Source organism: Xenopus tropicalis, chromosome 8 (assembly GCF_000004195.4).
Source record: "Xenopus tropicalis strain Nigerian chromosome 8, UCB_Xtro_10.0, whole genome shotgun sequence".
In the NCBI taxonomy this organism is placed as follows: Eukaryota; Metazoa; Chordata; class Amphibia; order Anura; family Pipidae; genus Xenopus; species Xenopus tropicalis.
The window spans coordinates 147,047,833-147,058,335 of NC_030684.2; the positions used below are offsets into that span (position 1 = coordinate 147,047,833).

The 10,503-nt window shown below is 51.2% G+C and overlaps 15 non-coding genes and 5 pseudogenes across 15 annotated transcripts; all 20 read right to left on the minus strand.

Moving 5' to 3' along the window:
• Window positions 1-72: 72 nt before the first annotated feature.
• LOC116407134 lies at window positions 73-191 on the minus strand. The gene has a single exon (XR_004220098.1). It is a non-coding gene; the product is annotated as a 5S ribosomal RNA (ribosomal RNA).
• A 145-nt stretch (window positions 192-336) lies between these two features.
• LOC116407249 lies at window positions 337-455 on the minus strand. The gene has a single exon (XR_004220210.1). It is a non-coding gene; the product is annotated as a 5S ribosomal RNA (ribosomal RNA).
• A 145-nt stretch (window positions 456-600) lies between these two features.
• On the minus strand, window positions 601-719 carry LOC116407198. Its single transcript, XR_004220159.1, has one exon. It is a non-coding gene; the product is annotated as a 5S ribosomal RNA (ribosomal RNA).
• Window positions 720-864: 145 nt separating this feature from the next.
• Window positions 865-983, minus strand: LOC116407146. Its single transcript, XR_004220109.1, has one exon. It is a non-coding gene; the product is annotated as a 5S ribosomal RNA (ribosomal RNA).
• A 145-nt stretch (window positions 984-1,128) lies between these two features.
• On the minus strand, window positions 1,129-1,247 carry LOC116407216. Its single transcript, XR_004220176.1, has one exon. It is a non-coding gene; the product is annotated as a 5S ribosomal RNA (ribosomal RNA).
• Window positions 1,248-1,392: 145 nt separating this feature from the next.
• Window positions 1,393-1,500, minus strand: LOC116407338 (annotated as a pseudogene).
• Window positions 1,501-1,637: 137 nt separating this feature from the next.
• LOC116407282 lies at window positions 1,638-1,746 on the minus strand (annotated as a pseudogene).
• A 145-nt stretch (window positions 1,747-1,891) lies between these two features.
• LOC116407304 lies at window positions 1,892-2,000 on the minus strand (annotated as a pseudogene).
• A 137-nt stretch (window positions 2,001-2,137) lies between these two features.
• LOC116407327 lies at window positions 2,138-2,246 on the minus strand (annotated as a pseudogene).
• A 145-nt stretch (window positions 2,247-2,391) lies between these two features.
• On the minus strand, window positions 2,392-2,510 carry LOC116407204. Its single transcript, XR_004220165.1, has one exon. It is a non-coding gene; the product is annotated as a 5S ribosomal RNA (ribosomal RNA).
• Window positions 2,511-2,655: 145 nt separating this feature from the next.
• LOC116407181 lies at window positions 2,656-2,774 on the minus strand. Its single transcript, XR_004220142.1, has one exon. It is a non-coding gene; the product is annotated as a 5S ribosomal RNA (ribosomal RNA).
• A 145-nt stretch (window positions 2,775-2,919) lies between these two features.
• LOC116407158 lies at window positions 2,920-3,038 on the minus strand. Its single transcript, XR_004220120.1, has one exon. It is a non-coding gene; the product is annotated as a 5S ribosomal RNA (ribosomal RNA).
• Window positions 3,039-3,183: 145 nt separating this feature from the next.
• On the minus strand, window positions 3,184-3,292 carry LOC116407293 (annotated as a pseudogene).
• Window positions 3,293-3,437: 145 nt separating this feature from the next.
• LOC116407310 lies at window positions 3,438-3,556 on the minus strand. Its single transcript, XR_004220268.1, has one exon. It is a non-coding gene; the product is annotated as a 5S ribosomal RNA (ribosomal RNA).
• A 137-nt stretch (window positions 3,557-3,693) lies between these two features.
• Window positions 3,694-3,812, minus strand: LOC116407260. The gene has a single exon (XR_004220221.1). It is a non-coding gene; the product is annotated as a 5S ribosomal RNA (ribosomal RNA).
• A 145-nt stretch (window positions 3,813-3,957) lies between these two features.
• On the minus strand, window positions 3,958-4,076 carry LOC116407170. Its single transcript, XR_004220131.1, has one exon. It is a non-coding gene; the product is annotated as a 5S ribosomal RNA (ribosomal RNA).
• A 138-nt stretch (window positions 4,077-4,214) lies between these two features.
• LOC116407417 lies at window positions 4,215-4,333 on the minus strand. Its single transcript, XR_004220323.1, has one exon. It is a non-coding gene; the product is annotated as a 5S ribosomal RNA (ribosomal RNA).
• Window positions 4,334-4,478: 145 nt separating this feature from the next.
• Window positions 4,479-4,597, minus strand: LOC116407111. Its single transcript, XR_004220076.1, has one exon. It is a non-coding gene; the product is annotated as a 5S ribosomal RNA (ribosomal RNA).
• Window positions 4,598-9,936: 5,339 nt separating this feature from the next.
• On the minus strand, window positions 9,937-10,055 carry LOC116407435. The gene has a single exon (XR_004220341.1). It is a non-coding gene; the product is annotated as a 5S ribosomal RNA (ribosomal RNA).
• Window positions 10,056-10,202: 147 nt separating this feature from the next.
• LOC116407271 lies at window positions 10,203-10,321 on the minus strand. Its single transcript, XR_004220232.1, has one exon. It is a non-coding gene; the product is annotated as a 5S ribosomal RNA (ribosomal RNA).
• Between the last annotated feature and the right edge of the window lie 182 nt (window positions 10,322-10,503).

The window sequence follows — 10,503 nt, forward strand, 5'->3', positions numbered from 1 at the left end:
GCTCTTCTCAGAATCAATGCAGAAAAGCATAGAGAAGACTGCCGCCTGATGGTCAGAATGGCAAAATGCAAAAGCCTACAACACCTGGTATTCCCAGGCGGTCTCCCATCCAGGTACAAACCAAGCCCGTCCCTGCTTAGCTTCCGAGATCAGACGAGATCGGGCGCTTTCAGGGTGGTATGGCTGTAGGCGATGACTAAGCTGACTTTTCGTCCTCTTAAACATCTCCTAGCCGCTTCTACTCGCTCAAAGGCGCGCTCTCGGGCTCTTCTCAGAATCAATGCAGAAAAGCATAGAGAAGACTGCCTCCTGCTGGTCAGAATGGCAAAATGCAAAAGCCTACAACACCTGGTATTCCCAGGCGGTCTCCCATCCAGGTACTAACCAAGCCTGTCCCTGCTTAGCTTCCGAGATCAGACGAGATTGGGCGCTTTCAGGGTGGTATGGCCGTAGGCGATGACTAAGCTGACTTTTCGTCCTCTTAAACATCTCCTAGCCGCTTCTACTCGCTCAAAGGCGCGCTCTCGGGCTCTTCTCAGAATCAATGCAGAAAAGCATAGAGAAGACTGCCTCCTGCTGGTCAGAATGGCAAAATGCAAAAGCCTACAACACCTGGTATTCCCAGGCGGTCTCCCATCCAGGTACTAACCAAGCCCGTCCCTGCTTAGCTTCCGAGATCAGACGAGATCGGGCGCTTTCAGGGTGGTATGGCCGTAGGCGATGACTAAGCTGACTTTTCGTCCTCTTAAACATCTCCTAGCCGCTTCTACTCGCTCAAAGGCGCGCTCTCGGGCTCTTCTCAGAATCAATGCAGAAAAGCATAGAGAAGACTGCCTCCTGCTGGTCAGAATGGCAAAATGCAAAAGCCTACAACACCTGGTATTCCCAGGCGGTCTCCCATCCAGGTACTAACCAAGCCCGTCCCTGCTTAGCTTCCGAGATCAGACGAGTTCGGGCGCTTTCAGGGTGGTATGGCCGTAGGCGATGACTAAGCTGACTTTTCGTCCTCTTAAACATCTCCTAGCCGCTTCTACTCGCTCAAAGGCGCGCTCTCGGGCTCTTCTCAGAATCAATGCAGAAAAGCATAGAGAAGACTGCCTCCTGCTGGTCAGAATGGCAAAATGCAAAAGCCTACAACACCTGGTATTCCCAGGCGGTCTCCCATCCAGGTACTAACCAAGCCCGTCCCTGCTTAGCTTCCGAGATCAGACGAGATGGGGCGCTTTCAGGGTGGTATGGCCGTAGGCGATGACTAAGCTGACTTTTCGTCCTCTTAAACATCTCCTAGCCGCTTCTACTCGCTCAAAGGCGCGCTCTCGGGCTCTTCTCAGAATCAATGCAGAAAAGCATAGAGAAGACTGCCTCCTGCTGGTCAGAATGGCAAAATGCAAAAGCCTACAACACCTGGTATTCCCAGGCGGTTTCCCATCCAGGTACTAACCAAGCCCGTCCCTGCTTAGCTTCCGAGATCAGACGCTTTCAGGGTGGTATGCCGTATGCAATGACTAAGCTGACTTTTTGTCCTCTTAAACATCTCCTAGCCGCTTCTACCCGCTCAAAGGCGTGCTCTTCTCAGAATCCATGCAGAAAAGCATAGAGAAGACTGCCTCCTGCTGGCCAGAATGGCAAAATGCAAAAGCCTACAACACCTGGTATTCCCAGGCGGTCTCCCATCCAGGTACTAACCAAGCCCGTCCCTGCTTAGCTTCCGAGATCGGGCGCTTTCAGGGTGGTATGGCCGTAGGCGATGACTAAGCTGACTTTTCGTCCTCTTAAACATCTCCTAGCCGCTTCTACCCGCTCAAAGGCACGCTCTCGGGCTCTTCTCAGAATCCATGCAGAAAAGCATAGAGAAGACTGCCTCCTGCTGGTCAGAATGGCAAAATGCAAAAGCCTACAACACCTGGTATTCCCAGGCGGTCTCCCATCCAGGTACTAACCAAGCCCGTCCCTGCTTAGCTTCCGAGATCGGGAACTTTCAGGGTGGTATGGCCATAGGCGATGGCTAAGCTGACTTTTCGTCCTCTTAAAAATCTCCTAGCCGCTTCTACCCGCTCAAAAGCGCGCTCTTCTCAGAATCCATGCAGAAAAGCATAGAGAAGACTGCCTCCTGCTGGCCAGAATGGCAAAATGCAAAAGCCTAAAACACCTGGTATTCCCAGGCGGTCTCCCATCAAGGTACTAACCAAGCCCGTCCCTGCTTAGCTTCCGAGATCAGGCGCTTTCAGGGTGGTATGGCCGTAGGCGATGACTAAGCTGACTTTTCGTCCTCTTAAACATCTCCTAGCCGCTTCTACTCGCTCAAAGGCGCGCTCTCGGGCTCTTCTCAGAATCAATGCAGAAAAGCATAGAGAACACTGCCTCCTGCTGGTCAGAATGGCAAAATGCAAAAGCCTACAACACATGGTATTCCCAGGCGGTCTCCCATCCAGGTACTAACCAAGCCCGTCCCTGCTTAGCTTCCGCGATCAGACGAGATCGGGCGCTTTCAGGGTGGTATGGCCGTAGGCGATGACTAAGCTGACTTTTCGTCCTCTTAAACATCTCCTAGCCGCTTCTACTCGCTCAAAGGCGCGCTCTCGGGCTCTTCTCAGAATCAATGCAGAAAAGCATAGAGAAGACTGCCTCCTGCTGGTCAGAATGGCAAAATGCAAAAGCCTACAACACCTGGTATTCCCAGGCGGTCTCCCATCCAGGTACTAACCAAGCCCGTCCCTTCTTAGCTTCCGAGATCAGACGAGATCGGGCGCTTTCAGGGTGGTATGGCCGTAGGCGATGACTAAGCTGACTTTTCGTCCTCTTAAACATCTCCTAGCCGCTTCTACTCGCTCAAAGGCGCGCTCTCGGGCTCTTCTCAGAATCAATGCAGAAAAGCATAGAGAAGACTGCCTCCTGCTGGTCAGAATGGCAAAATGCAAAAGCCTACAACACCAGGTATTCCAAGGCGGTCTCCCATCCAGGTACTAACCAAGCCCGTCCCTGCTTAGCTTCCGAGATCAGACGAGATCGGGCGCTTTCAGGGTGGTATGGCCGTAGGCGATGACTAAGCTGACTTTTCGTCCTCTTAAACATCTCCTAGCCGCTTCTACTCGCTCAAAGGCGCGCTCTCGGGCTCTTCTCAGAATCAATGCAGAAAAGCATAGAGAACACTGCCTCCTGCTGGTCAGAATGGCAAAATGCAAAAGCCTACAACACCTGGTATTCCCAGGCGGTCTCCCATCCAGGTACTAACCAAGCCCGTCCCTGCTTAGCTTCCGAGATCAGGCGCTTTCAGGGTGGTATGGCCGTAGGCGATGACTAAGCTGACTTTTCGTCCTCTTAAACATCTCCTAGCCGCTTCTACTCGCTCAAAGGCGCGCTCTCGGGCTCTTCTCAGAATCAATGCAGAAAAGCATAGAGAACACTGCCTCCTGCTGGTCAGAATGGCAAAATGCAAAAGCCTACAACACCTGGTATTCCCAGGCGGTCTCCCATCCAGGTACTAACCAAGCCCGTCCCTGCTTAGCTTCCGAGATCAGACGAGATCGGGCGCTTTCAGGGTGGTATGGCCGTAGGCGATGACTAAGCTGACTTTTCGTCCTCTTAAACATCTCCTAGCCGCTTCTACTCGCTCAAAGGCGCGCTCTCGGGATCTTCTCAGAATCAATGCAGAAAAGCATAGAGAAGACTGCCTCCTGCTGGTCAGAATGCAAAAGCCTACAACACCTGGTATTCCCAGGCGGTCTCCCATCCAGGTACTAACCAAGCCCGTCCCTTCTTAGCTTCCGAGATCAGACGAGATGGGGCGCTTTCAGGGTGGTATGGCCGTAGGCGATGACTAAGCTGACTTTTCGTCCTCTTAAACATCTCCTAGCCACTTCTACTCGCTCAAAGGCGCGCTCTCGGGCTCTTCTCAGAATCAATGCAGAAAAGCATAGAGAACACTGCCTCCTGCTGGTCAGAATGGCAAAATGCAAAAGCCTACAACACCTGGTATTCCCAGGCGGTCTCCCATCCAGGTACTAACCAAGCCCGTCCCTGCTTAGCTTCCGAGATCAGACGAGATCGGGTGCTTTCAGGGTGCTATGGCCGTAGGCGACGACTAAGCTGACTTTTCGTCCTCTTAAACATCTCCTAGCCGCTTCTACTCGCTCAAAGGCGCGCTCTCGGGCTCTTCTCAGAATCCATGCAGAAAAGCATAGAGAAGACTGCCTTCTGCTGGTCAGAATGGTAAAAGCCTACAACACCTGGTATTCCCAGGCGGTCTCCCATCCAGGTACTAACCAAGCCCGTCCCTGCTTAGCTTCCGAGATCAGACGAGATCGGGCGCTTTCAGGGTGGTATGGCCGTAGGCGATGACTAAGCTGACTTTTCGTCCTCTTAAACATCTCCTAGCCGCTTCTACTCGCTCAAAGGCGCGCTCTCGGGCTCTTCTCAGAATCAATGCAGAAAAGCATAGAGAAGACTGCCTCCTGCTGGTCAGAATGGCAAAATGCAAAAGCCTACAACACCTGGTATTCCCAGGCGGTCTCCCATCCAGGTACTAACCAAGCCCGTCCCTGCTTAGCTTCCGAGATCAGACGAGATCGGGCGCTTTCAGGGTGGTATGGCCGTTGGCGAGGACTAAGCTGACTTTTCGTCCTCTTAAACATCTCCTAGCCGCTTCTACTCGCTCAAAGGCGCGCTCTCGGGCTCTTCTCAGAATCAATGCAGAAAAGCATAGAGAAGACTGCCTCCTGCTGGTCAGAATGGCAAAATGCAAAAGCCTACAACACCTGGTATTCCCAGGCGGTCTCCCATCCAGGTACTAACCAAGCCCGTCCCTGCTTAGCTTCCGAGATCAGACGAGATACGTCAATACGTGCGCGAGCGACGGAGCGCGCGCGGCCTTCGGAACGTGCGCTGGCGATCGGACGCGCGCCTACCTTAGGCGAACGACCAGGTACCTGACATTGCCCCCTCCCAAGGCGCGGCCTCCGGATGCGCCCAGACGCAGGTTTCCCTGGAAATTTCTTATTGAAGGCTCGGATCAGTTGAGGAGCATGAACATTGGTTGAAGATTCCCAGGAATTGTCCTCAGGCGTATAGCCCTTCCACTGGACCAAATACTGCAAGCGACCTCTTCGATACCTGGAATCGAGAATAGCTTGGACTTCGAATTCTTCAACACCCTGTACTGTCACTGGCTCTGGAGGTGCCCCAATACGACCCGGAAACGGATTCTCCACCACTTTCTTTAGAAGAGAGACGTGGAACACAGGATGGATTCGAAGGTTAGCAGGCAGCTTCAATTTAAAGGTAACAGAGTTAATTTGCTCCAAGATTGGGAAGGGACCCATAAACCTTTGGCCCAACTTCTTGGAGGGACACGATAACCTGAGGTTGCGAGTGGATAACCAAACGAGATCCCCCAGCTTGAATTCAGGACTCTTTCTCCGTCTCTTATCGGCATATCCTTTGTAATTCCTTTGAGCCTCCCGTAAAGTCTGCTGGAGCAACTCGAAATTATGCTTTAAGAACGAATGTCTATCCTGAGCTGCAGGAACCGTAACCTCTGCTAGGCCTGGCAGAGTGGTAATATGAAATCCATAGTTAGAGAAAAAAGGAGTCTGTTTGGAGGAGCTATGTACCGCATTATTGTAAGAGAACTCTGCTAAGGGTAAGAGCGCCGACCAATCTTCCTGAGAATAAGAGGAAAAACATCTAATATATTGCTCCAACGTCTGATTAGTACGTTCTGTTTGCCCATTCGTCTGAGGATGAAAAGCAGAGGACAAGGCGAGCTCAATATGGAGTCCCTGACATAACGCCCTCCAGAAGCGAGACGTAAACTGCGACCTTCGATCAGACACTATCTCCCTGGGTAAGCCGTGAAGCCGAAAGACCTCTTTAATAAATACTTCTGCCGTTGTGGCTGCAGATGGTAACCCCACCAAGGGTATAAAGTGAGCCATCTTGGTAAACCCGTCAACCACTACCATGATTGTGTTAAAACCTCCCGACTTGGGCAGTTCCACAAGTCCATGGAAATTCTCTCCCAGGGTTTCTCAGGAACCGGGAGAGGTTGAAGTAACCCCATTGGTCGGGAATGTGTATCCTTGAATCTGGCACATGTTTGACAGGAAGTAACATATTTCATACAATCTCTTGACATGCCGGGCCAAAAAAAATTCCTATTAGCAAGTTCTAGTGTCTTGCGAACCCCCAGGTGGCCGGAAACAGGATGATCATGGACAAATCTGAGTACCTCGAGGCGCAGGTCTTCAGGGACAAAAATTTTATTATTAGACATGAGGTAATTACCACGACGATCCATATGTGTAGGTAAATTGTCCACAGACTTGGAGGCGTTCTGGATCTTGTCAAGCAGATCGGCTTGGAGAAGGAGAAAATTGGAGGCATGAAGGACAGTGCTGGCGGCAGAATCATTCTCGGGTGCAGAAAACAGACGGGACAACGCATCCGCTTTGCCATTCTTGGAACCCGGTCTAAAAGTAACGTGGAAGTTGAATCTGGAAAAGAAGAGTGCCCATCTGGCCTGACGAGGTCGGAGTCTTTTTGCTGAGCGTAAATATTCCAAGTTCTTGTGATCAGAAAAAACTAAAATAGGGTGAGACGCCCCCTCCAACAGGTGTCACCATTCTTGGAATGCAGATTTAATCGCAAGTAGCTCTCTGTCTCCCACATCGTAATTTTGCTCAGAAGAAGATAACTTTTTAGAGAAAAATGCGATAGGATGAAGTAGGCTCTGTACATCGTTTCTTTGCGATAGCACAGCTCCGATGGCATACTCTGAGGCATCCACCTCTAGAACAAACGGCCGTGTAGGATCTGGATGTTTCAGAATGGGAGCGGAGGTAAAACGATTCTTGAGAGCCCGCTGAGCCTCAGAAGTCCAACAGAATCTTTTTACCGAGCTGGTAAGAGCAGTGATAGGGGCGATTATCTTAGAGAAATTCTTGATGAACTTTCGGTAAAAGTTGGCGAAGCCCACAAATCTTTGTACAGCCTTACGACTGTTGGGAACGGGCCAGTCTAATACCGCAGAGACCTTGCGAGAGTCCATAGACATTCCGTCTGAAGAAATGATAAAGCCTAGGAACTCTATAGAAGATTTTTCGAACTCACACTTCTCCAGTTTGGCGAAAAGTTTGTATGCTCGTAACCGAGAGAAGACTTGTCTGACGTGGTGTCGGTGTTCCTCCAAGGAAGATGAAAATATTAAGATATCATCGAGATAAATAATAACGAAAAGATCCAAAAAGTCTCTGAAAATATCATTTGCAAAGTGTTGAAACGTCGCTGGGGCGTTGCATAGCCCGAAGGGCATCACTAGGTATTCATAGTGCCCATATCGGGTGCGAAAGGCTGTTTTCCACTCATCTCCTTGTCGAATGCGGACCAAATTGTATGCCCCCGAAGATCTAGTTTTGTGAATACATGTGCTGAACGTAATCTTATAAACAGTTCCGAGATGTGGGGTAGCGGATATCGGTTCTTAATGGTTACCTTGTTCAAATCTCGGTAGTCTATGCAGGGGCGTAAGGAATGGTCTTTTTTCTCAACGAAGAAAATACCTGCCCCAGCAGGAGAGGTAGACGGACGGATAAATCCTTTCCTAAGGTTTTCCTCAATGTAGGTCTTGAGAACTTTAAGTTCAGGTTCGGATAGAGGGTAGATCCGTCCGAATGGGATCGCTGCTCCGGGAAGAAGATCCACCGGGCAATCATATATCCAATGTGGAGGAAGTACATCCGCTCCTTTCTCATCAAAGACATCTAAGAATTCGTGGTAAGGTTCTGGAACCAGTTTGAGTCGAGGATCAGGGGTCACAACCAGCAATCTCCCAGGAGCCAACTCAGAACAAGGACAATGCTCAGAGGGAAATGTTATTTGATTCGAGTCCCAATTGATGAGAGGGTTATGAGTCTTTAACCATGGAAACCCCAAAATGATAGGATACAGAGGGGAAGAAACCACGTTAAACGATAGGGTTTCGGTATGCTGTTGAATTTTATTAACAAAGGAATAGTCTCAAACAGGACTGGACCAGAAGAAATATTAGATCCGTCAGCCAACTTCACCGTCAGTGGGCAGGATCTGGGTCTTAAAGGAATATCATGAAAACGGGCGAAGTCTCGATCGATAAAGCAACCGCACGCCCCGGAGTCAATCAACGCAGGGGTCTGGAGCGTCTTTCTTGACCACTGCAAAATAGTAATAACTGACATAAGAGACAGTCCATCAACAGCTTCTGCACTAAGAAGACCCGGTATAGATCTCTTACTTGTGGGTCGCACCGGGCATGTGCGGAGCAGATGACCAGAGGCACCACAGTAAAGGCACAAGTTCAGGCGACGTCTGCGTAGCCTCTCTTCGGGAGTCAGAGGGGAACGGATGAGCCCGAATTTGCATGGGTTCAGCAGCCCCAGCCGATGACGAGGCCGTGGTGGATGGAGGCAAAATGGGTTTAGGGAATAGAGGAGCTTTAGGGAGCAGCCAACTGGGTTGAAATGTCCCGGACTTTTCTAGTCTCCTCTCCCTCAAACGTCGTTCTAACTGGACGACGACATCGATGAGAGAATCGAAGTCTTCGGGAATCCCCACTCGGGCTAACTCGTCCTTTAGACCTTCAGACAACCCTATTCTGAATTGATGCTTCAGTGCAGCTTGATTCCATCGGGTATCTGCAGCGTGGCTACGGAAGTCAGTAACATATTCCTCAACTGGCCGTTTACCCTGGGACAAAGATCTGAGTGCGGCTTCAGCTGAGGCTTCTCTTTGGGGGTCATCGTATAATACCGCCATCGCCTGGAAAAAAGCAGCAGAGTCACTAAACAACGGACTTTGTTGTTCCAGAAGACGATGAGCCCAAGTCTGTGGCTCCCCGGACAGGAGTGAGATAGCGAACCCCACCTTGGACTGCTCAGTTGTATAAACTTGGGGGTTAAGTGTGAATTCCAGCTTGCAGCTATTCATAAAAGCCCGGAACTTTTTGCGATCCCCCAGAAAACGCTCCAGCAGAGAGAGCTTAAGCTTGGCAATTGGCGGCTGGGCCCCAACAGGTGGGGGTGCAACAGGAGCATCAGTAGGATCCCTGGGCAGGGGTTGTAGCTGGGCTTGAACTTCTTGGAAACATGCACCGCTCGAGTGAGGGTCGCCATCTGCTGGGTAAGGAGCTGCATAGCAGAAATTTCCTCAGATTCTTCCATACTGGCGAAGTGATACTGTCAGGACAAGCCGGGCACGTCACTGGAAGAACTCGTAGAGGAAGGACCTCTCCTACACCTCCCACTAAGGATCACAGCCACTGAGGATGGAACAGGACTTGAACCAAGTGGAGGAGTGGCAGGAGTGCCGAACCGGAACGTCAGAGCAAAATCGGCAGGCAAAAGCGAGGTCGGACAGGCGGGAAGTCGGTACAGGCAGCAAGTTTTAAAGATCGAGAGTCAGGCCGGGTCAGAGAATCAAATAGGCAATCACAGGAAACAAGCTTGGCGTCTTTCACAAGGAAACGATCACTTCGCAATGCTGGTAGGCCTTTGGCGTCCTTTTGAGCGCAATGCGCCTGCGCCGGCGTCAAGACGCACGCCGGCGTCATGACGCGCGCCAGCGTTTTAGCGCGCGCGGGCGTCACGACGCACGCTGGCGTCAATACGTGCGCGAGCGACGGAGCGCGCGCGGCCGTCGGAACGTGCGCTGGCGATCGGACGCGCGCCTACCTTAGGCGAACGACCAGGTACCTGACAGTCCCTGCTTAGCTTCCGAGATCAGACGAGATCAGGCGCTTTCAGGGTGGTATGGCCGTAGGCGATGACTAAGCTGACTTTTCGTCCTCTTAAACATCTCCTAGCCGCTTCTACTCGCTCAAAGGCGCGCTCTCGGGCTCTTCTCAGAATCAATGCAGAAAAGCATAGAGAAGACTGCCTCCTGCTGGTCAGAATGGCAAAATGCAAAAGCCTACAACACCTGGTATTCCCAGGCGGTCTCCCATCCAGGTACTAACCAAGCCCGTCCCTGCTTAGCTTCCGAGATCAGACGAGATCGGGCGCTTTCAGGGTGGTATGGCCGTAGGCGATGACTAAGCTGACTTTTCGTCCTCTTAAACATCTCCTAGCCGCTTCTACTCGCTCAAAGGCGCGCTCTCGGGCTCTTCTCAGAATCAATGCAGAAAAGCATAGAGAAGACTGCCTCCTGCTGCGTCAGAATGGCAAAATGCCAAAAGCCTACAACACCTGGTATTCCCAGGCGGTCTCCCATCCAGGTACTAACCAAGCCCGTCCCTGCTTGCCTTCCGAGATCAGACGAGATGGGGCGCTTTCAGGGTGGTATGGCCGTAGGCAATGACTAAGCTGACTTTTCGTCCTCTTAAACATCTCCTAGCCGCTTCTACTCGCTCAAAGGCGCGCTCTCGGGCTCTTCTCAGAATCAATGCAGAAAAGCATAGAGAACACTGCCTCCTGCTGGTCAGAATGGCAAAATGCAAAAGCCTACAACACCTGGTATTCCCAGCGGTCTCCCATC